This window comes from Aquarana catesbeiana, linkage group LG05 (genome assembly GCF_042186555.1).
Source record: "Aquarana catesbeiana isolate 2022-GZ linkage group LG05, ASM4218655v1, whole genome shotgun sequence".
In the NCBI taxonomy this organism is placed as follows: Eukaryota; Metazoa; Chordata; class Amphibia; order Anura; family Ranidae; genus Aquarana; species Aquarana catesbeiana.
This window is the reverse complement of record NC_133328.1, coordinates 626,980,045-627,003,331: the sequence shown is the minus strand read 5'-3', so window position 1 is coordinate 627,003,331 and position 23,287 is coordinate 626,980,045.

Sequence of the window (23,287 nt, the reverse complement as noted above, 5' to 3'; positions counted from 1 at the left end):
GATAATTCTAAAACCAATTCCATACAGATTCACTCCACACATGGACACAGGCAAACAAACAGCTATTCCTTCAGAATAACAAAAGGTAGAAATCTGCAACATAGTTTAATAAAATCCTTGCAATGCACATAGATCACCCAGAGGGGAATGTTTTTTTTTTCATTAACAAAACTGGAGTTATTCTAAACTGATAGGATTGCCTTCCTGCTGCCTCCTCCTGTGCGGAAGCTCTTAGATGGAAAGCACTGTGCAAAGCAGTAACTTGCGATTGGCTCCCCGTAAATCCTCTCTTTATTCTTGTAATTAGGACAATAAGGGAGCAGAATGAAAACTGATAAAATAATCTTTCTGTTGTTTTCTCCCATGGGGAAGCTCTTAGATGGACAACACTATGCAAAGCATTAACTCCTGATTGGTTCCTAGTATAGTACTAATGTGCTGCCAAAATGTGCTACATAGACAGCTCTGTGCAAAGCAGTAAATCCTGACTGTCTCCTTGTATTGCCCCTATTTCTCTGTATGGTTGGACAATAAAGGAGCAGAAGAAAACTGATAAGATCTGTCTGTTGTCTCCTCCCGTGAGGAAGCTCTTTTATGGACAGCACTATGCAAAGCAGTAACTCATGGCTGGCTCCTTGAATAGCCTCTCTTCCTCCCTCTGATTGGACAATAAGGGCACAAGATCTAATTGACAAGACTGCCCTTCTGCTATCTCCTCCCATAAGGATGCTCTTAGATGGACAGCACTATGCAAAGCAGTAACTCCTGATTGGCTCCTAGTATAGGAAACCAACAGTACTAACAGTACTAATATGCTGCCAAAATGTGCTACCCTAACCAGATTGCCCAGCTGCTGCAATCACCATACAGTCAGGCCCATAAATATTGGGACATCAACACAATTCTAATCTTTTTGGCTCTATACACCACCACAATGGATTCGAAATGAAACAAACAAGATGTGCTTTAACTGCAGACTTTCAGCTTTAATATGAGGGTATTTACATCCAAATCAGGTGAACGGTGTAGGAATTACAACAGTTTGTATATGTGCTTCCCACTTTTTAGGGGGCCAAAAGTAATGGACAGATTAACAATCATCCATCAATCTTTCACTTTTTAATACTTGGTTGCAAATCCTTTGCAGTCAATTACAGCCTGAAGTCTGGAATGCATAGACCTCACCAGACGCTGGGTTTCATCCCTGGTGATGCTCTGCCAGGCCTCTACTGAAACTGTCTTCAGTTCCTGCTTGTTCTTGGGGCATTTTCCCTTCAGTTTTGTCTTCAGCAAATGAAATGCATGCTCAATCGGATTCAGGTCAGGTGATTGACTTGTCCATTGCATAACATTCCACTTCTTTCCCTTAAAAAAACTCTTTGGGTGCTTTCGCGGTATGCTTCGGGTCATTGTCCATCTGCACTATGAAGCGCCGTCCAATGAGTTCTGAAGCATTTAGCTGAATATGAGCAGATAATATTACCCGAAACACTTCAGAATTCATCCTGCTGCTTTTGTCAGCAGTCACATCATCAATAAATACAAGAGAACCAGTTCAATTGGCAGCCATACATGCCCACGCCATGACACTACCACCACCATGCTTCACTAATGAGGTGGTATGCTTTGGATCATGAGCAGTTCCTTTCCTTCTCCATACTCTTCTCTTCCCATCACTCTGGTACAAGTTGATCTTGGTCTCATCTGTCCATAGGATGTTGTTCCAGAACTGTGAAGGCTTTTTTAGATGTTGTTTGGCAAACTCTAATCTGGCCTTCCTGTTTTTAAGGCTCACCAATGGTTTACATCTTGTGGGGAACCCTCTGTATTCACTCTGGGGAAGTCTTCTCTTGATTGTTGACACACATACACCTACCTCCTGGAGAGTGTTCTTGATCTGGCCAACTGTTGTGAAGGGTGTTTTCTTCACAGGGAAAGAATTCTTCGGTCATCCACCACAGTTGCTTTCCGTGGTCTTCCGGGTCTTTTGGTGTTGCCGAGCTCACCGGTGCGTTCTTTCTTTTTAAGGATGTTCCAAACAGTTGATTTGGCCACACCTAATGTTTTTGCTATCTCTCTGATGGGTTTGTTTTGTTTTTTTCAGCCTAATGATGGCTTGCTACACTGATAGTGACAGCTCTTTGGATCTCATATTGAGATTTGACAGCAACAGATTCCAAATGCAAATAGCACCCTTGAAATGAACTCTGGACCTTTTATCTGCTCCTTGTAAATGGGATAATGAGGGAATAACACACACCTGGCCATGGAACAGCTGAGCAGCCAATTGTCCCATTACTTTTGGTCCCTTAAAAAGTGGGAAGCACATATACAAACTGTTGTAATTCCTACACTGTTCACCTGATTTGGATGTAAACACCCTCAAATTAAAGCTGAAAGTCTGCAGTTAAAGCACATCTTGTTCGTTTCATTTCAAATCCATTGTGGTGGTGTATAGAGCCAAAAAGATTAGAATTGTGTCCATGTTCCAATATTTATGGACCTGACTGTAAATGTGTGTCCATCCCATAAATGAAAACATCAACTGTGTGTATGTGTTGCGCTGCTGAATAATTATACATATACCTTTTTTTTTTTTTTTTTTTCGGTTGAACTTGATGGACTTGTGTCTTTTTCCAACCTGACTAACTATGTAACTATGTAAATATGACACTGTGATTTTCCAAATATAAAACATAAAGTGTTGTGCATAATTTTCTTAAAATAATAATACAAAAGAGAGTCCAATAAAACTGTTGTGCAGTCTAGGAAGTGACCGTGTCTTCTCTAAATATTTCCTACTGGAAAGTGAAACCATACTCCCCGGTGCTGCAAGGATGGCTATATTTGCAAGCTACTTTGTTTTATAGTTCATTACATTCATCCTACTGGTGAGTGAACCCAAAAGCCCGCTGCTGTATACATGTTTTAAATAATGTGCACCACCTCCAAGTGAGCCAAAGTGGACTCCTACCTTGGGGAATTGACCTATATGTTATAATAAGCCCACAAGCGTTTACTCAGCTCAGCCAAAAAGAAACCACCAGAGTCCTAGTAATTACTTTTTAAATCACTATACACAAGGGGGTGACCATCTCTTTTAAACTTTGTAATTGCCAGACTGTCACTGTTGGGATTCTGTGAAATAAACTCAGAACCAAAAAAAAACCTCCTATAGTGCAGTATGTACAAATAGCCCTCAAATGTATTAATAAAAATGCACTTGCATGTGACAATATGCTATGCACAATAAACAAATCCCAGGGTAGTGAAATGCAGAGTACTTGCCGCTAATCCCAGTCCTCGGCACCGACGTCACCTAGCTCCTCCCCACACGTATCGGCACCGATCACGTGACTTCATCAGGGGGCTCCTAGTATAGCCCCCTCCGTTCACTCTCAGGCTCAGAGCTGCTGTGCAGATTACAGGTGGCTCATATCTCATCATATTATTTGTATGTAAAGCTACATTTAATGATTTTTTTCCCCACAAATCCATAGCTGGTTTAACGATCACTGTTGCTATATGCCTGCAGTTCAGCTTTAACATTTACAAAGAGCAGCTTTCGTCAATTCACAGGGCAGGTGCAACCTCCAGTCTGCAATGCCGCCGCAGGCTGATTTGTAGAACATAACACACGTTTAACCCCCCCCCCCACTCAGGCATTTCCCACACGAGCATTATCCTCTGCTGAATAGGGATTCTGGATGTCCCAGGGGCGATAAGTGGATCCTAAATGCCGCAGCTCCTTCAACAGCTGCTAATCCGCAAAATTTATATTTCTGAGGTTTGGACCATGAAGGCAAACGGCATTGTTCAGGGTTAACCAGATATTGCACGCAGCTCAGTGATGGTATACCGTACGGCTGTCCTGGCATACGCAGCAAAAGCAGATATTGATGATTATATCCACTTGACAGCTGCTGAAGGAGCTGTTCTGTGAAGTTGCCTATGGCGGTAGAATGGGTTTCAGTGATTGCAACCAATTCCTAGAGTGCAGTTTTAACCACTTAAGGACTGGAAGATTTTCCCCCTGACCACTTGACCACTGGGCACTTAAACCCCCTTAATAACCAGACCAATTTTCAGCTTTCGGTGCTCTCACACTTTGAATGACAATTACTCAGTCATGCAACACTGTACTCAAATGAATTTTTTGTCCTTTTTTTCACACAAATAGAGCTTTCTTTTGGTGGTATTTAATCACCGCTGGGTTCTTTATTTTTTGCGCTATAAAAGAAAAAAGACCGAAAATTCTGTAAAAAAATGCATTTTTCTTTGTTTCTGTTATAAAATTTTGCAAATTAGTAATTTTTTCTTCATATATTTTGGCCAAAATGTATACCGCTACATATCTTTGGTAAAAATAACCCAAATGGGTGGATATTATTTGGTCTTTGTGAAAGTTATAGAGTCCAAAAGCTATGGTGCCAATCTCTGAAAATTGATCACACCTGAAGTACAGACGGCCTATCTCATTTCTTGAGACCCTAACATGCCAGAAAAGTACAAATACCCCCCAAATGACCCCTTTTTGGAAAGAAGACATTCCAAGGTATTTAGAAAGATGCATGGTGAGTTTTTTGAAGTTGTCATTTTTTCCCACAATTCTTTGCAAAATCAAGATTTTTTTTTCTTTTTTTTTTTTCACAAAATTGTCATATTAGCAGGTTATTTCTCACACACAGCATATGCATACCACAAATTACACCCCAAAACACATTCTGCTATTACTCCCGAGTATGGCGATACCACATGTGTGAGACTTTTACACAGCGTGGCCACATACAGAGGCCCAAACATGCACGGAGCACCATCAGGCGTTCTGGAGTGCCCAGGCCAATTCTGACATTACTCTCCTACATGTAAAAATCATAATTTTTTTGCTAGAAAATTACATAGAACCCCAAAACATTATATACATTTTTTTTAGCAAAGACCCTAGAGAATACAATGGCAATCGTTGCAACTTTTTATCTTGCACGGTATTTGCGCAGCAATTTTTTTAACACGTTTTGTTGAAAAAAAAAGTTTTGTGCTTTCAAAAAAAACAAAACAGTAAAGTTAGCCCAATGTTTTTACATAATGTGAATAATGAAGTTATGCCGAGTAAATAGATACCTAACATGTCACCCTTCAAAATTGCACACGCTCGTGGAATGGCGCCAAACTTCGCTACTTAAAAATCCCCATAGGAGACGATTTAAAAATTTTTACTGGTTACATGTTGTGAGTTACAGAGGAGGTCTAGGGCCAAAATTATTGCTCTCGCTCTACCGATCGCAGTGATACCTCACATGTGTGGTTTGAACACCATTTTCATGTGGGCGCAACTTATGTATTCGTTCGCTTCTGACTGCGAGCACACTGGGACACGGGGAAATTTTTTTTTTTTTTATTGTTCATTTTACTTTATTTATTTTAGTTTGAGGCTTTTTTCCAAAAAATAAATTTTCTGATCACTTTTATTTCTATTACAAGGAATGTAAACATCCCCTGTAATAAGAATATGGCATGACAGGTCCTCTTTACAGTGAGATATGAGGTCAATAAGACCCGACATCTCACCTCTAGGCTGGGAAGCCTGAAATAAAATTAAAAAAAATGATCCTGGCTTCGATCGTAGAGGTGAGTTGGTAGAAGCACCTGAGGGCGGCGAGAGGGGGGTGCGTCCCCTCTCGCCTCCCGTAAGAATGATCAAGCAGAGGAACAGCCGCTATGATCATTCTTATGGTGTAGGGAATCGCCGGCTGAAAAAGATGGTATCTGAATGATGCCTGTAGCTGCACCCATCATTCAGATATCCCCGCACAAAGTCAAGAACGTCGTATGACGGCCGGCGGGCAGGAAGTGGTTAAAACACATTTTTTTTAACACAAAGTTGTCCATTTATACAATATTTCTAACACATAGCATGTACATACCAAAAATGTCACCCCAAAATAGATTCTCCTGCTCCTCCTGAGTACGGCGATACCACATGTGTGAGACTTCCACAGTCTGGCCACATACAGAGGCCGAGTACAGCCGAGCATGGCCGAGTATGGCTGAGCATGGCAAAGTATGGCTGGGTATCGCAGAGTATGGCGGGGTATGGCGGGGTATGGCGGAGTATGGCAGGGTATGGCGGAGTATGGCGGGGTATGGCGGGGTATGGCGGGGTATGGCGGAGTATGGCGGAGTATGGCGGGGTATGGCGGGGTATGGCGTAGTATGGCGGGGCATGGCGGAGCATGGCGGGGCATGGCGGAGTATGGCGGGGCATGACGGGGTATGGCGGAGTATGGCGGAGTATGGCGGGGTATGGCGGAGTATGGCGGGGCATGGCGGAGCATGGCGGGGCATGGCGGAGTATGGCGGGGCATGGCGGGGTATGGCGGGGCATGGCGGGGCATGGCGGAGTATTGCACAGGGTTGCACAGGATCATTGCAGAGTATTGCACAGGGTTGCAGAGTATTGCACAGGGTTGCAGAGTATTGCACAGGATCATTGCAGAGTATTGCACAGGGTTGCAGAGTATTGCACAGGGTTGCAGAGTATTGCACAGGATCATTGCAGAGTATTGCACAGGGTTGCAGAGTATTGCACAGGGTTGCACAGGATCATTGCAGAGTATTGCACAGGGTCATTGCAGAGCATGGGGGGGATGGCTGAGCATGGATGGATGGATGTGACTGTACATGTCACTGAGCTGCGCTGTGGGCACTACACATCCAGCCCACAGCGCGGCTCCCATCCGATCTCTCCCCCTCTGTACCGATCGGTACAGAGAGGGGAGGGAGGAACCGGCGTCATAACATGACGCCGGTTTGTTTACATGTGATCGCTCCGTCATTTGACGGAGCGATCACATGGTAAACGGCCGCGATCAGCGGCCGTTTACCGTGATCCGTGAGGACCCGGCGGTCACGGATGTTCCCGTGTGCGCGCCCCAGGGGGCGCGGGAGCAGTTTTCTGGAATCACGTCATATGACGTGATCCCAGAGTTATCCAGCCGCCTTGCAGCCGTCATTTGGCTATGGGGCAGTTGGCAAGTGGTTAATGACCAGGCCATTTTTTGCGATACGACGCTGCTTTGCTTTAACTGACAATTGCGCTGTAACCAAACAAAATTGATGTCCTTTTTTTCCCACAAATAGAGCTTTCTTTTGGTGGCATTTGATCACCTCTGCGGTTTTTATTTTTTGCGCTATAAACAAAAAAAGAGCGACAATTTAAAAAAAAACAAACAATATTTTTTGCTTTGTGCTATATTACAAATATGCAAAAAAAAATGTAAAAAAACAAATTTCAATATCAGTTTAGGCCAATATGTATTCTCCTTCATATTTTTGGTAAAAAAAAAATTTCGCAATAAGCGTATATTGATTGGTTTGCGCAAAAGTTATAGCGTCTACAAAATAGGGGATACATTTATGGCATTTTTATTATTATTATTATTAAAAAATTTAATAAAGAAGTTTATTAAAGAAAACTAAAACTGTCATGTTCAATATATGCAGCAATCACTTCACGACATCCTATGACATGGGTCAAGCAGAACCTATATACTGCCAGTGCATAACATATTCGGGAATTACCGAACATCTAGCTAGTAGGCATTCCCCGCGTCTCAAACTGCTAATTCAACTTCTTTGTAGTAGTAGTCTATCCAATACTAGATCTATCGGAGAGAGGTTAGGGGTATCCAACCAGGACACCCACAGTTTATCAAGCTTGCCAAAGGATCCTCTATGCTGGAAGATGAACTTCTCCAGCCGTAGAGTGTCTCCCATCTGAGCTATCCATTCTGTTACCGTTGAAGGCTCGACTGCCTTCCAACGCCGAAGAGTGAGTCTGCGGGCCTGAAACAAGGCTCTAGGAATGGCCCGTTTTAGATTATCCTCAATTGGGAGATCGTCCAAAATACCCAATATACATGGCTTGGGGTCTGTCGGTACATTGACCTACATTGACCTGGAAAACTCTATTAATAGTAGTCAGTACACCTGTCCAATATGGATGCAGCTTGGAACAGCGCCACAGCAAATTAATAGGATCTCTATCAGTGGCATCGGGAGGGGGGCTGGACCCCCCGAAAGGTTCCCCGAAAAGCCCCGGGTCTCAGACATGCGCCATTCTATTGTTAGCCCCGAGCACCGCCAGCAAACGGGGACCTATCTGATCCAGAGCACCGCGGATTGCGGCAGAGTGCGGCTGAGTGACATAGCAGGTCCTGCCTTCTGTAGCCTGCAGCGCCTATGATGGACGTCCCACTGGTCCAATGCCAGGGACCGCGGGACGTGTGACGTCCATCATAGGCGCTGCAGCCTCCAGAAGGCGGGAATTACAATGCGGCCGCCGCGCCACATCACTGTGAGATCCCCGCTGGGGCGGGCGGCTCTCCTCTCCTCCTCTGGCTGCCTGCTGTGATGATGATGGGCTAGGGTGACCACATTTCCAAACTGCCATTCAGGGACACCCCCCCCAAAAAAAAAAGATGATTTTTGACAAAATTTTTTGCCAATTTTTGGGGCAGGGGCGTACGAAATCAGCGGGCCTGTGTGCAAGATCAAAAGTGGGCCCTAGGCATCAAGAACAACAACAATATGGTACGCAAAGCATGTCGTAATGAACTGTGGACATGTCTTAAATTGCACTAAATATTGGCTTAAAGGGGGTGTTCTTAAAGAGAGTCTGAGATGACTTGTATAGTGCAGAATGTGGTAATGTTAAATAGGGAATGCAGAGTGTATGGCGGGGGGTAATATGTACAGGAGAGGGGTGCGGAATGTATGGCGGTGGGTAATATGTACAGGAGAGGAGTGCGGAATGTATGGCGGTGGGTAATATGTACAGGAGAGGGGTGCCGAATGTATGGCGGTGGGTAATATGTACAGGAGAGGAGTGCGGAAAGTATGGCGGTGGGTAATATGTACAGGAGAGGGGTGCGGAATGTATGGCGGTGGGTAATATGTACAGGAGAGGAGTGCGGAAAGTATGGCGGTGGGTAATATGTACAGGAGAGGAGTGCGGAAAGTATGGCGGTGGGTAATATGTACAGGAGAGGAGTGCGGAATGTATGGCGGTGGGTAATATGTACAGGAGAGGGGTGCGGAATGTATGGCGGTGGGTAATATGTACAGGAGAGGAGTGCGGAATGTATGGCGGTGGGTAATATGTACAGGAGAGGAGTGCGGAATGTATGGCGGGGGGTAATATGTACAGGAGAGGAGTGCGGAATGTATGGCGGTGGGTAATATGTACAGGAGAGGAATGCGGAATGTATGGCGGGGGGTAATATGTACAGGAGAGGAGTGCGGAATGTATGGCGGGGGGTAATATGTACAGGAGAGGAGTGCGGAATGTATGGCGGTGGGTAATATGTACAGGAGAGGAGTGCGGAATGTATGGCGGGGGGTAATATGTACAGGAGAGGAGTGCGGAATGTATGGCGGGGGGTAATATGTACAGGAGAGGAGTGCGGAATGTATGGCGGGGGGTAATATGTACAGGAGAGGAGTGCGGAATGTATGGCGGTGGGTAATATGTACAGGAGAGGGGTGCCGAATGTATGGCGGTGGGTAATATGTACAGGAGAGGAGTGCGGAATGTATGGCGGTGGGTAATATGTACAGGAGAGGGGTGCCGAATGTATGGCGGGGGGTAATATGTACAGGAGAGGGGTGCCGAATGTATGGCGGTGGGTAATATGTACAGGAGAGGAGTGCGGAATGTATGGCGGTGGGTAATATGTACAGGAGAGGAGTGCGGAAAGTATGGCGGTGGGTAATATGTACAGGAGAGGGGTGCGGAATGTATGGCGGTGGGTAATATGTACAGGAGAGGAGTGCAGAATGTATAATGGTGGGTAATATGTACAGGTGAGGAGTGTGGAGGGGGGTAATATGTACAGGTGAGGAGCGTGGAGGGGGGTAATATGTACAGGTGAGGAGTGTGGAGTCTATGGCGGGGGGTAGTTAGTGGAGAGAGGAGGAAGAGGAGTGCAATATCACCTCCTGATAGTCTGTCAGCCACTGCTATACCACTTTGGTGGTGGGGCACTCCGAAGGATGTAAGGGGGCACTCTGGAGGCACTAAGGGGGCACCCTGGAGGTTGTAAGGGGGGATGTAATGGGGCACCCTGGAGGTTGTAAGGGGGGATGTAATGGGGCACCCTGGAGGTTGTAAGGGGGGATGTAATGGGGCACTCTGGCGGTACTAACTTAGTCAGAGCCCCCTTACGTCCTCCGGGGTGCCCCCTTAGTGCCTCCTTACATCCTCCTCCAGAATTGCCCTGAATCTCTAGCAACGTTCCCAGGATTCCAGACAGTACAATTGTCCCCTCAATAGCAGCCAGTTTGTCTTTGAAGATGGGGAAGGGGGCAAGTTGTCAAAGAAGAATACTTGCAGTGATTTTGGGGGATAAGAGCATGCTGTATGTGCTAGGGGGCACACTTTGGGAGGGGAGAGAAATTGTGCTGGAAGGGGGGTTAAATAAAAAATATGACCCCCCATCACAATATATCTCCCCTCCTAAAGTGCCCCCTAGCACATACAGCATGCTCTTATCCCCCAAAATCACTGCAAGTATTCTTTTTTGACAACTTGTCCCCTGTCTCTGTGTCTCCTTCTCCTGCAAGTGCCAAGCATTAATATTCTGTACAAACCTCAGATCAGCATGTCCCGTTCTGTTGAGTCCTGTGTCCATTCCCCTCCCCCTCCTTCTCCTGTCTGTGACATCCGAGCCGAGGAAAAGGGGGAGGGGACTTCAGTCCGTGTGTTAGTGTGAGGTGGGCAGGAGGGGGGAGGAAGAGAGAGATGCCGTACTCACTGTAATCGCAGGCAGCCTGTGGGAACAGAAACACCCCACACAAGCTGCAAGCCAGTCACTGGAGCCAAGTGCAGAGGGGGAAGAACCAGCAGCACTAGCGCGGAGGAGGAAGTGAAATCCTCCTCCGCTTTCAACGCTGAGCAGTGACGTCACTGGTTGCCTGATGCCAGGCGGCTATAGCAACCAGTGATCAGGAGTAGGTGGAAGCGGAGCCAGAGCCAGCGCTTTAGCGGCTCGGTCCGCCCCGTTCCCAGATTGTCAGTTTCATTCCGGGACACTGTATTGTCCCGGAATGATAGTGCCCGGGACCAGGGACAAAGATGTGAATTACGGGATAATCCCGGGCAGTCCGGGACACGTGGGCACCCTATGATGGGCGCACCGCACACTGCACACCATGGCTGAGCTGAGCTGCTGCAGGACACATGAAGTCTGTCTCATGGTCAGGTAGGTCAGTGTATGTATGTCACTACTTTCAGTGTATGTATGTGAGGTAGGTCAGTGTATGTCAGGTGGGTAGGTCAGTGTATGTCAGGTAGGTCAGTGTATGTCCGGTGGGTAGGTCAGTGTATGTCAGGAAGGTCAGTGTATGTCAGGTAGGTCAGTGTATGTATGTCAGGTAGGTAGGTCAGTGTATGTATGTCAGGTAGGTAGGTCAGTGTATGTATTTCAGGTAGGTCAGTGTAATGGTCAGTGTGTCAGGCAGGTGAGTTTAGCGGTCAGCATTGATGGGCACTGGTAAGCCAGGCAGCAACCAGCAAGTGAGCTTACCCCCCGCCACTATTGCCCCACCCCCCCGGTCTTGGACTTCGTGCCGAAGCCCCTGGTCTTTTTACCACCTAACAACGCCCCTGCTTGCCGCTCTTGGCCACGCCCCCGATCACCGATTTTTAGCGGGACTGTGACATTGCGGCAGACAAATCAGACACTTTTTTGGGACCAGTGACATTTACACAGCGATCAGTGCTAAAAATGGCCACTGATTACTGTATAAAAGTCACTGGCAGGGAAGGGCTTAACACTAGTAGTGATCAAGGGGTTAAATGTTCCATAGGGAGGTGTTTCTAACTGTGGGGGGACTGACTGGGAGTAAACACTAGGAACAGACGATCACTCTATACTTCCCGGTCAGAATGGGGATCTGTTTGTTTACATTGACAGATCCCCATTCTGGCTCTCTGTGGAACGATCGCGGATGGCCGGCGGACATCGCGGCCACACACATCAGCTCCCCCGCCTTGCAGTCTCCCCTCTTTGGAATTAGAGGGTGGAAAAGTGCCCCATAATTGGTGTCAGTGGAAGGAATAGTGCTCCATCGTTGGTGTCAGTGGAAGAAATAGTGCTCCATCTGTGTCAGTGGAAGGAATAGTGCCTCACCCATCATTGGAGCACAGGTGTGTCAGGAGGAAGCTGTCTCTGGAGCTGCTGCAGGTGATCCGTGTGAGAGGGGAGTGGTGGTGAAATCTCTCCCAGCTCTCCTGGCTCCTTTCTGGGGAAGCCATGGAGGCCAGCAGGGCCTCTCCTGCTGGAAGCTCTCAGCCATCTCCTGGGCCATTAGGTAACATACCTGCCCCTGTACAAGCCATGGCTGGGGATCTCTCTACCCCTGGTGAGGATGAAGGTTCCGGGGCCATCCGGGAGCGAGTGGTGGCCGGGATTAAGGTCCTGAATAAGGAGAGAGACAAGCTCTACAAGCTCAGAGCGGAGCTGAAGCGCCTGAGAAGGCAGCGTGAGGGCTTGCATAGCCAGAGACGTGGGTCCATGGATCCAGAGATCCAACTGGCCAAGGTCCGGGTGGAACACCAGGTGACCATTGTGTCCATAATGGAAGGCAGAGATGGGCCATTTAAGGAAAAGTTTTGTAATGATAAAAGGTTTGCGAGGATGACAAAGATGGAGGTGGAGGAGGAGACCCCCAGTTCAGACCCCCTGCCCCCTCAGGGAGAGGTAAGCAGCCCCATGCCTTCCCAGGACTCAGGAGGTATGCTCAGGGCCATCCAGGTAATGGAATCTCCTATGCGGGGGGATCAGCTGGCGTTTAATGATGAGGACATTGCTGATAATGTGCCTGACAAGGTAAAGCCTGTCAAGTCCCATATTGTGGATAAAACAATTTTTGTGCCATTCAACACTGTGACTGATACTGACAATGTGCCCAGTGACAATCAGGCTGCTAATACCATGTGTAGCAATGCTGTGCCTGCTGATGCTGCAGTACAGCAAAGTTTGCCTTTAAAAAATGACATTCCTGCAGAGGAACTACAAGATTCAGCAGAGCCTATTAACCCCCCTTTAGCTAAGTCTAAAGCTGTTTGCCCCAAACCTGCTGAAGACTCTACAGCACGGCTTCAGGACACAGCTGGTATTGCAGCAGAAACTGTGACTATTCCTGATGGGAAGGTGAATGTTTGTGTGACTGATAAAAGTCATCCCAGTACAAGTGTGATGAACAATGTTTCCAGTTCAAGTGTGATGGACAGTCCTACCAACTCCGTTCAAGCTGTGAATAATAATAATAGTAATGTACAGACTACTGTGACTTAAGTGTGGGGCCTTGGCCCTGATAAACCTACATTTGCTCAGGTGGTACGCTCTGCTCCTGGTAGCTCCGCCCCCAAGCGGGTTTTCCCCCTGCAGCCTACCACTTTGGGCACCCCAGGATCTGGTCTTGGGTCTCTGGCTTCTGCTGGGGGTCCGAGAAGAAATGTGGTAATTCTCAAATGGGAAGGTGGTGCAATCCCTCCAGCATGGCGTGCAGTGGTGGATTTGATTTTGGAGATGGGTTTTGGGGCAAATGACCTGTATGCTCTAATACATATAGCTGGGACACGGGATTATACCATTAGCTTCACCAGGCCAGAGGGTCTTGACCTGTTCTGGGAGCGATATGAGGCTCGGTGCAGGTCAAGACCTGAATGGGAAGGTCTGGCCCCAGTTGCGGTTTCGCAAAGGTCAACGGTGAAAAAGATAACCATCATACTCACCAATGAGAGTGTTCCTGCTCAGGACCTAGAGGTCTGGTTAAGGAACTATGGTGAGGTTTTGACTAAGCCCAGCAAAATCCTTGATGAGCATAACATCTTGACTGGGGGTTGGTCAGTAACAGTTAGTTAGGCCAGGGATGGGAATGTTGTCCGTCACCTGCCCTCCTCAGCTTTTATAGGGAGGGATAGGATGACTATTTTCTACCCTGGTCAGCCGAAGCTGTGTCACCGCTGTGGAGAAAAGGGGCATTTGAGCTCCTCCTGTTCAGCCTTGATATGTTCAGTTTGTCGAGGTCAGGGTCATATGGCTAAGGACTGCACCGAGATGATCAGGTGCAACCTGTGCCTGCGCCTTGGCCACCCCTACAACAGATGTCCTGAAGCCTGGCACAATATGGAGAAGGAGGTAATTGATGACATGTCAAGGCTGGACAGGATGGAGGGTGAGGCCCCTGGTGTACCATCCTCCTCTGCGGTGACTGACTCCCCTGGTCCTGCTCAGGATCCCTCCCCAGTTCCTGTGGCCACCCCTCCTGTGTCTGTAAGTATTCCTTCTGTATCTGTCTCTGTGTCCCCCCAGCCTACTGTATCCCCTCCTCTTGTGTCAGAACCTTCCAAGTCTGTGCCCCCCGAGACAGTTCCCCCCCCAGGAGTCTACCTCTCCTAATTCTGATTCAAAGGGAGCACCCCCCCCCACCAGAAGTGGTAGTGGGTACTAAAAAGGTCGCTTCTTCCTCTCTAAAGGAGTCTTCTGTAAAGACTTCAAAGCAAAAAACAAGAGATGAGGCCATCTCTGAAGCGGACCTGCAGTACCTGGAGGAGAGAAGGAAGGTTGGAAAGCGCAAGAAGCAGGTGGTGAGGACAGAACAGGCTCCAGTGCCTGTCTCCAACCGTTATAGGTCCTCTAAGTGAGATATTTCCTCATCTGGAGCTTCTTCGGAGCGAAGTTCCGATTCAGTGATGGAATTTGAGGCGGCCTCAAGAAAGAGAGAGGCTTCTGGTGATGAGCAGCAGAGGGGAGCTAAGAAGCAATCCACCCAATAACCCAAATGGCGGTTCCCCCTCCGTTAAAAGTGGTGACAATAAATGTCGCCAGCATTAAGTCAGTAAGAGCTCGTTCTATGGCCTTCTTTTTGTTCAGCCAATTAGACGCTGAAATTTTATTTTTGCAAGAGACTAGGCTCACCTCCTTGGCAGATATTCATATGGCCAAGAGAGAGTGGAGGTATGGTCCATCTTACTGGTCTCTTGCGGCCGAGCCTTACGGCGGTGTGGCGGTGTTGTTTAAAACCGGCATGGTAACTGTCCGGCGGGTTATTGAGGTGGAGATTGGGAGATGTATGGTCTTAGACGTCCTTGTGGGAGGGCAGGACCTGCGCCTAATTAATGTCTATGGGCCGCACACAAAGTGGGACAGGAAGTGCCTTTTTACAAGGATCAAGCCATTTCTTTTTACATCCCGGCAAGTGGTCTTTGGAGGTGACTTTAATACAGTAACTAGGCCCAAGGACAGGAAGGACTTCAAGGACAGGCTGGGATATGATAGCGTTTTTTTTAAATAGTATGGTTAGGGATGCTGGTCTTGTGGATGTGCACATTAAGCACCTCCCAGATGACACTGGGTTCACCTTTCATCGAGGTAATAGTCAGAGTAGGATAGATAGGTTTTTTTTTTAAAGAGACCTCTGCTTTCTCGCCCCCAGTGGTGCAGGCAGTAGAGTTCTCTGATCACTGCTATCTGTGGTCCTGAATGCTTCAGACGCCCCTCAGAGGGGTAAGGGCATCTGGAGATTGAATTCGACTCTACTCAAGGAAGAACATGTTAGACAATCCTTTGAGGAATTCTTTCGGGCACAGGTGACCATCCTGGACTTTTGTAGCAGCAAGGCTGAGTGGTGGGAGCTGACCAAAAAGAGGATTGCTGGATTCTTCAGGGGCCTAGCCAATAGAAAACAGTTTAATAAATACATGACCTACCAACGTTTACGGAGGAAGCTGGATATTCTTGTCTCGAGAGGAGGAGATCCTGGGGCAATCTCCGAAGTGAAACTCCTTCTCAGGAAGTGTCAATATGACCGGCATGCCTCTTTGGTTCTGGAGAGGGACTATGGGAAGTACCACTCGCCTGACCCTTACCAGAACTGCAAACAAGGTGTAGCAGTTAAAACGGTCGTTGGCCTTAGGGACAGTACAGGTTCCTTGACAAAGTCCAGGTCAGGGATTCTGGAGGTCGTGAGGTCCTTTTATGCTGACCTTCTTGGGAGGAAAGAGCTTGACTGTGACAAGATGGAAAGCTTTTTGGACTCTACTCCAGGTCTAAATGATGAAGATGTCCCATTGATGAATTTGACAGAGGAGATCACAGTTGAAGAGGTGATGAGGGCAATTGAACAGCTTGCCATCAAAAAGTCACCTGGACCGGATGGCTTGACGGCTGAATTTACAAAGCTTTTAATGCCTATTCTGGCCCCACATTTGGTTGAGGTTTTTAACAGTTGCCTTGCAGAGGGGGTACTTCCTCCTTCCATGAGGCACTCGGCTGTGATTCTTCTTTCAAAGGGTAAAGATCCTTCGATGATTGAGAATTGGCGCCCCATCAGCCTTCTTAATGTCGATAGAAAGATACTGGCAAAGATATTTTTCTGGCGCCTATCGTCAGTAGCAGAGTCTTTGCTTTCTCGCCATCAGCACTGTTCGGTCCAGGGTAGGAGCACCTTCACAGCGGTTTTAGCTGTCTGGGAGGCCTTGGAGCGGTGCAGGGCTGCAGGCTGGGGAAAGTATTTGCTGACATTGGATCAGGCAAAGGCTTTTGATCGTGTTAACCATGAGTACCTGTGGTTGCTCCTTAGTAAGTACGGTCTGCCGGGTGGTTTTGTCGATTGGTTGAAAGTCTTGTATAAGGGGGCAGAAGGCTTTCCTCTTGTTAATGGTTGGGTTGGGCAGTCCTTTGAGGTTTACTCTGGAGTGCGTCAAGGTTGTCCCCTGAGTCCCCTGCTCTATGTGTTTGCAATCGACCCTTTCATCAGGAAGCTAGAGAGCGGCATGTTGTGTGGGGTGCCAGTGGGGCTCCCGCCTTTGAGGGTTGTTGCCTATGCGGACGATGTGTCAGTGATTGTCACCGGGGCGGATGAAGCAGAGGAGGTGGTCTCTCTGACATCACGGTATTCTGAAGCATCAGGCTCCAAGATCAATTAGGAAAAGAGTGAAGTTTTCTGTATGGGAAAGGAAGGTGAGGGGTTTGATCTCCCGGACACCTTTCCAGTGCCCCAGGAAAGAATTAAGATTCTAGGCATTGAATTTGGACCTGGCGATTATGGCCTCAAAAACTGGGAAGGCAGACTGGAAATTGCCAATACTAAGGTGGTCAGCTGGAAGAGATGGAAGTTATCTATGAGGGAAAGGGTTGATCTGATTAAGACTTACCTGATTCCGATCTTCTTGTATGTCAGCTTTGTCTGCATCTTGCCAGTGTCTCTCTATGCTAGGGACAGTAGTGTGTTCTTCCAGATGTTGTGGGGGAACAGACTGAACCCCATCAAGAGGAATGTCACCTATCTATCCAGGAGGGAGGGTGGCTTAGGTATGGTCAACCCAGTTCTTTTCTTTTCACTGCTTTTTCTCAAGTTTAACATTGGTAATATGCTTGCAGTGGAACCTCCTGGATGGGTAGGCATTTTTAGATCTTGGTTTAGGCCTTTTCTGCGACTTTGGGAAGAAGGTGGCCAAGTGAAGAATCTCAGGGGTCATCGTGGTCAGCTACCAGCCTATGTCGCTCTGTGCCTGAAGTTATTACGGCAGTGGCGATTGTCGGCTGAAGATCTCAGATCGGTTCCGAGGAAAGTCCTTATGAGTCGAGTACTGAGCGAAGTCTTTCATGACCCACTGGCCTTAAGGGATTGCCCAGGCCCAGTTTTGAGGGCAGGGTTAAGAATTATTAATTTGGACAGAGTACCCCCTAAATTGAGGGATCTGGCCTGGTTGTGCTTCCATGGGAGGCTCTATGTTAGGGGCAATTTGAAATTCCGCAGTGGGGTGGATCGTAGCTGTCCTCAGGAGGAGTGTGCAGGTGAGGAGGAGACTATGGACCATTTTCTGCTTCATTGCCCTTTTAACATAGAGGTGTACAAACAGGTGGGGCGGGCCCTCGGTGTTCCTTTCCTCTCCAGGCTGGGTTATGCTGAGTGGGTGTATGGAGCATTCAATACTGGTGGGGTTTTTTGTTTAGATACACTTTTTCTAGTTAGCCTAGTAGTCCGTTATTTCACCTGGAACGCATGGTGTCAGGTCTGCATTCGGCATAAAATCCTTCCTGTTCAGGTGGTGGTGTATGACATTTTGCATGAGGTAGAGAAGATTTGGGTGCTCGAGAGAGACAAGCGGAGTCAGGGGGCTTGGTTGAAGGCGTGGAGGGGTTTCAAGCCTCCCTGACTGCCAGGAGTCTCTTTCCCGGGTGTGGCTGTCTGTCTCTTATCACCCTAGATTATTATTTTTTGAATTAATTTTTGATAAATGGCTGCGTACATAGGTGATGGGTTGTGCCTCTTAGGCCCTCTCTGCTGCTTTATGTAAATAGTTTTCTAAAAATGTTTTGGTAGTGGATTATGTATATATTGTATATATTCTGAACATGAATGTGTATTCCTTGGATTTCTGTTGAAGTTTTGTACTATGGTTTTGTTTTTTACTTTTGTATAAAATTGGTTGCTTGATTCTTTTCAATAAAAGATCAATAGTGCTCCATCATTGGTGTCAATGGGAGGAATAGTGCTCCATCATTGGTGTCAGTGGAAGGAATAGTGCCCCATCATTGGTGTCAGTGGAAGGAATAGTGCCCCATCATTGGTGTCAGTGGAAGGAATAGTGCCCCATCGTTGGTGTCAGTGGAAGGAATAGTTCTCCATCATTGGTGTCAGTGGAAGGAATAATGCTCCATCATTGGTGTCAGTGGAAGGAATAGTGCCCCATCATTGGTGTCAGTAGCAGGAACTGCTGCTGACAGTGGGGGGAATAATGCCCCAAGGGCCCAATGAAAGCAAGCAAAGGGCCAAATCTGCCCCCCCGGGCGGCAGTTTGGAGACCACTGGTATAGAGCATTCTTTTGAATGCATCGCATATACAAGAGACGTGAAACATTGTGATATCTCCAGATTGTCTAGCAAGCAGCCTACCATTTCTCCTTGATATAGACTGTGGCTAGGGCCCATAAGTTACTCAATCCTCCTAGGTATTTATTTCTGTCTGGCAAGCCTATCTGAACCCTGAGCAGTCTCTGTGTTATGTGGATGGTCACAGGAGGTCTGTGATGTAGGCAAGGCATAGCCCTCTTCTCTCTTGGGAGTGTTTAATTACTATACGTTCTGGCCCAGCTCCTCTGCTTACCTCCCTACATAACCTATGATGTAGCTCCCTAAGTGAAGGAGAATTGTATAGAACAGCCATTTTACGCCAGGGGACATTTTCAGGCCTCAGGGAACCCTGGAAAAGTAAATTCCTCAGGGGTCAATGGAAAGAATGTCCTCCCCCCACCTTACAGTGATCGTCAAAATTCCACCTTTGCAGACAGTAAAAAAAAAATCATTGGTGTCATGTTGCTGGTTCTGTCAAGTGGGGCTGGACCCAAAACTATGTAGGCATCATCAATCACAACTCTTTGAACCGCTAGCAACTTCTGGAAGAACTCTGGGGTTTCAGGGAACCAGGGATGAGTATGACTGCTTTAGAGCATCACTTATGAGTCTGCTAACATCACATCTCTGACTATTTCTCGTACCATGTCTGCAGTCTCTGACCATCTTTTGTACTATGTCTGCAGTCTCTGACCATCTCTTGTACTATGTCTGCAGTCTCTGACCATCTCTTGTATCATGTCTGCACTCTCTGACCATCTCTTGTATCATGTCTGCAGTCTCTGACCATTCCTTGTACCATGTCTGCAGTATCTGACCATCTCTTGTATCCTGATCGCAGTCTCTGACCATCTGTTGTACCATGTCTGCAGTCTCTGACAGCTCTTATATCACGTTTGCAGTCTCTGACCATCTCTTGTATCATGTCCAAAGTCTCTGACCATCTTTTGTATCATGTCCTCAGGCTCTGACCATCTCTTGTATCTCGTGTCTGTGTAGCACACCCCACATAGGAGCTGCAGATGAACAGTCACAGTTTGGCAATACACATAACTATCCTGGATGAGCCCCCAAATGTAGCACACCCCACGTAGGAGCTGCAGATGAACAGAGATCCCCCATTCTTACACAGCCAGGCACACCGAATTTCACAGAACTCAAAAATCAGAAAACAGTGTTTAGCTTTGTTTTTGTTGTTTTATTAGGGAGTTTAACAACTTGGATTGGGATAGGGAGTTTATGGGATGCTCACTTGACTTTAACAGGAACTTTAGGGACAACTTCTTATATACAGACTGCTCTTCAGCTTTCCTACTGCACACACTTTGTTACGTTTTCTTGCACAGCTTTTGTTGGTTCACTCCTGATGGAACTAACAGACTCCTTGTCAGTTCAGTAACAGTCCTTTACAGGCAGGAACTCGCAATCCCTTAGAATAGCACACGTGGAGTGAAAAATCAGCATGTAACCTTTCCCTCTGTGTCCCTTGTGGCCACTGATCCCAGCACCACTTTTTCTGGCTACGCCAACCCACGTGGCTGACTCTCTGGAGATCCCTCAGGAAAAAGGTAGAAGACTTAAGCCCACCGCTGTCTTTAAGGGAGACTAGCTACATGTGGCCATCACCCGCATTAGTCCCACCAGTATTAAATTACTCACTCTGTCCTCTCTTTGCTCCCATGCTTCCAGGAAAGCCTCCTCCCTTTTTTTGTCAGGATCCTTCCAGCACCCGAGCCCCTGGCCCAGGGCAGGACACCCCCAAGACTAGGGGGTACCCTTCAGGGCCACCGACAGCCTCCTTAACACTGTATCTCCATCTTCCACCTGACTGCCCCTGCTGCCCTGGCCCATGTCTATTTAAGGGGTTGTCTCAGCCCCCTGCCAGCCCACTTCTGGGGACTGGCTGAGGCCCCACAAATATTCATGGCAGCCTCTCCTAGCCCCCTCCCTCTAGTTCTAGAAGTTTCTCCAACCTTCCAGACACCAGGGGGAGGCACCAGAGAGCTTTCAGGATGAGTGATCCAGCCCTGGCCTCTAATAACCCTGACCCAATTCAGTGACTCAGGGTTTTCCTGGCCAGACATATGCTTTTTCCTGCACTGCCACTACTAGTAGCACACACTAGAGGGTGCTACACCTGCAGTCTCTCACCATCTCTCGTATCATATCCGCAGTCTCTGACCATCTCTTGTATCATGTCTGCAGTCTCTGACCACCTCTTGTATCATGTCCGCAGTCTCTGGCCATCTCTTGTATCATGTCTGCAGTCTCTGACCATCTCTTGTATCATGTCTGCAGTCTCTCTCTCTGACCATCTCTTGTATCATGTCTGCAGTCCCTCTCTCTGACCATCTCTTAGATCACGTCCGCAGTCTCTGACCATCTCTTGGATCATGTCTGCAGTCTCTGACCATCTCTTGGATCATGTCTGCAGTCTCTGACCATCTCTTGTATCATGTCCGCAGTCTCTGACCATCTCTTGGATCATGTCTGCAGTCTCTGACCATCTCTTGGATCTCTTGGATCTTGGATCATGTCCATGATTCTTGGTGATACCTCATCTGCTGTCTCTGACACTGAATATTCACAGAATTCAATGTTTGGCCCTTTGGTGAGGTCAGGGGCCACATTTTACCCCCCCCCCCACATCGAGAAAGTTGCCCACCACTAATCTGCCCCACAGTCCACAGATAGACTGAATCCTCTGCCCTTTAATGTGTTTGGCCCTTAAACTGGTGGGAAGATATATGAGGGCGCTGCACGTAAACTGATTACTTTTCAGCAGAAGCAGGCATTGAAAATTAATTTAGCCAATATATTAGAGCTTACAAATGTATGCTAATTGCTTTATAGGGAGAGCAAGAGACCCAGAGGCTCTGCTAATGAAGGACCTTAGAGTAGAATAAGCAACAGCACCTGCTAAATCTCTGGCTTTACAGCATTGTGCTTCTTGGCCGACCTTGAGTGTCGGGGAGGAAAAAACATGTTCTTTACGGTGCATTTGGAACATATTCACATCACTTCACTTTTTCCACATTTTGTTTTGTTACAGCCTTATTCCAATATGGATTAAATTCATTATTTTCCTTAAAATTTTACCAACGGTACCCCTTAATGACAACGTGAAAGAAGTTTGTTTGAAATCTTTGCAATTTTATTAAAAATAAAATAAATCCCATGTACAGAAGTATTCACAGCCTTTGCTCAATACTTTGGTGAAGCTCCTTTGGCACCAATTACAGCCTCAAGTCTTTTTGAGTATGATGCTACAAGCTTGGCACACCTATTTTTGGGCAGTCTCTCCCATTCTTCTTTGCAGGACCTCCCAAGCTCCATCAGGTTGGATGGGGAGCGTCGCTACACAGCCAAAGGCTTCCGTCTTGCCACTCTACCCCATAGCCCAGACATATGAAGAATACAGAGGATTGTTGTCACATGTACCACACAGCCAGTACTTGCCAGATATTCCTGCAGCTCCTTTAATGTTGTTGTAGGCCTCTTGGCTTGAGAGGGCTGCAACGCCCGCATTATCCAGTCCATGCTGCACAGTGGTCACCATTATCAGAAGTACTGTGCCCAGCTTCTTTAGGAACTCTACCGGCCATACATGATTAGAATCTCGGCCAGTTCAGCAGAAATTGATTTGAGAGATTTGAACCGTTAATGGGCAGGCTAAATGTACCAAATTGTTTGATCGATCAACTTGGGTACAATTAGCCTGGCAGATTCTCTTGCGATTATCGCTAGTGGCAGGTATAGCCGTGGTTGCAGGAATGAAAACTTGCACCGTGTATGGCTGGCCTTAGCGCTATGGGGTCGAGTTTCCACTTTCCTTAGTTCAGATATTTGGGGCACATCAGATTTTCGGGATGGTTTGGTGTAATGGCAGGCAATTTATTTCAATGGGCTGCTCTAACGCAACAGGCTTTAAATGTACTTATGCCGCGTACACACGGTCGGACTTTTCGTCTACAAAAGTCCGACGGACGCCGACGGACTAAAGCTGGCTGACAATCCGATCGTGTGTGGGCTTCCCCGGACTTTCAGCGGACTTTTCCAGCCTCAAATCTGACGGACTTTAGATTTGAAACATGCTTCAAATCTTTACGTCGTAACTACGCCGGACCCAGAAATCCGTTTGTCTGTGTGCTAGTCCGACGGGCAAAAACCCACGCTAGGGCAGCTATTGGCTACTGGCTATCAACTTCCTTATTTTAGTCCAGTGTACTTTTGGGAATCAATGGGCGCCGCAAATGCAGCGTCGCACCGATTCGGATGGTGCCATTTCCGGCAATTGCCGCCGATTTGGCATGCGATTTGACATGTCAAATTGCATGCCAAATCGCATCAATGTGAACCAGGG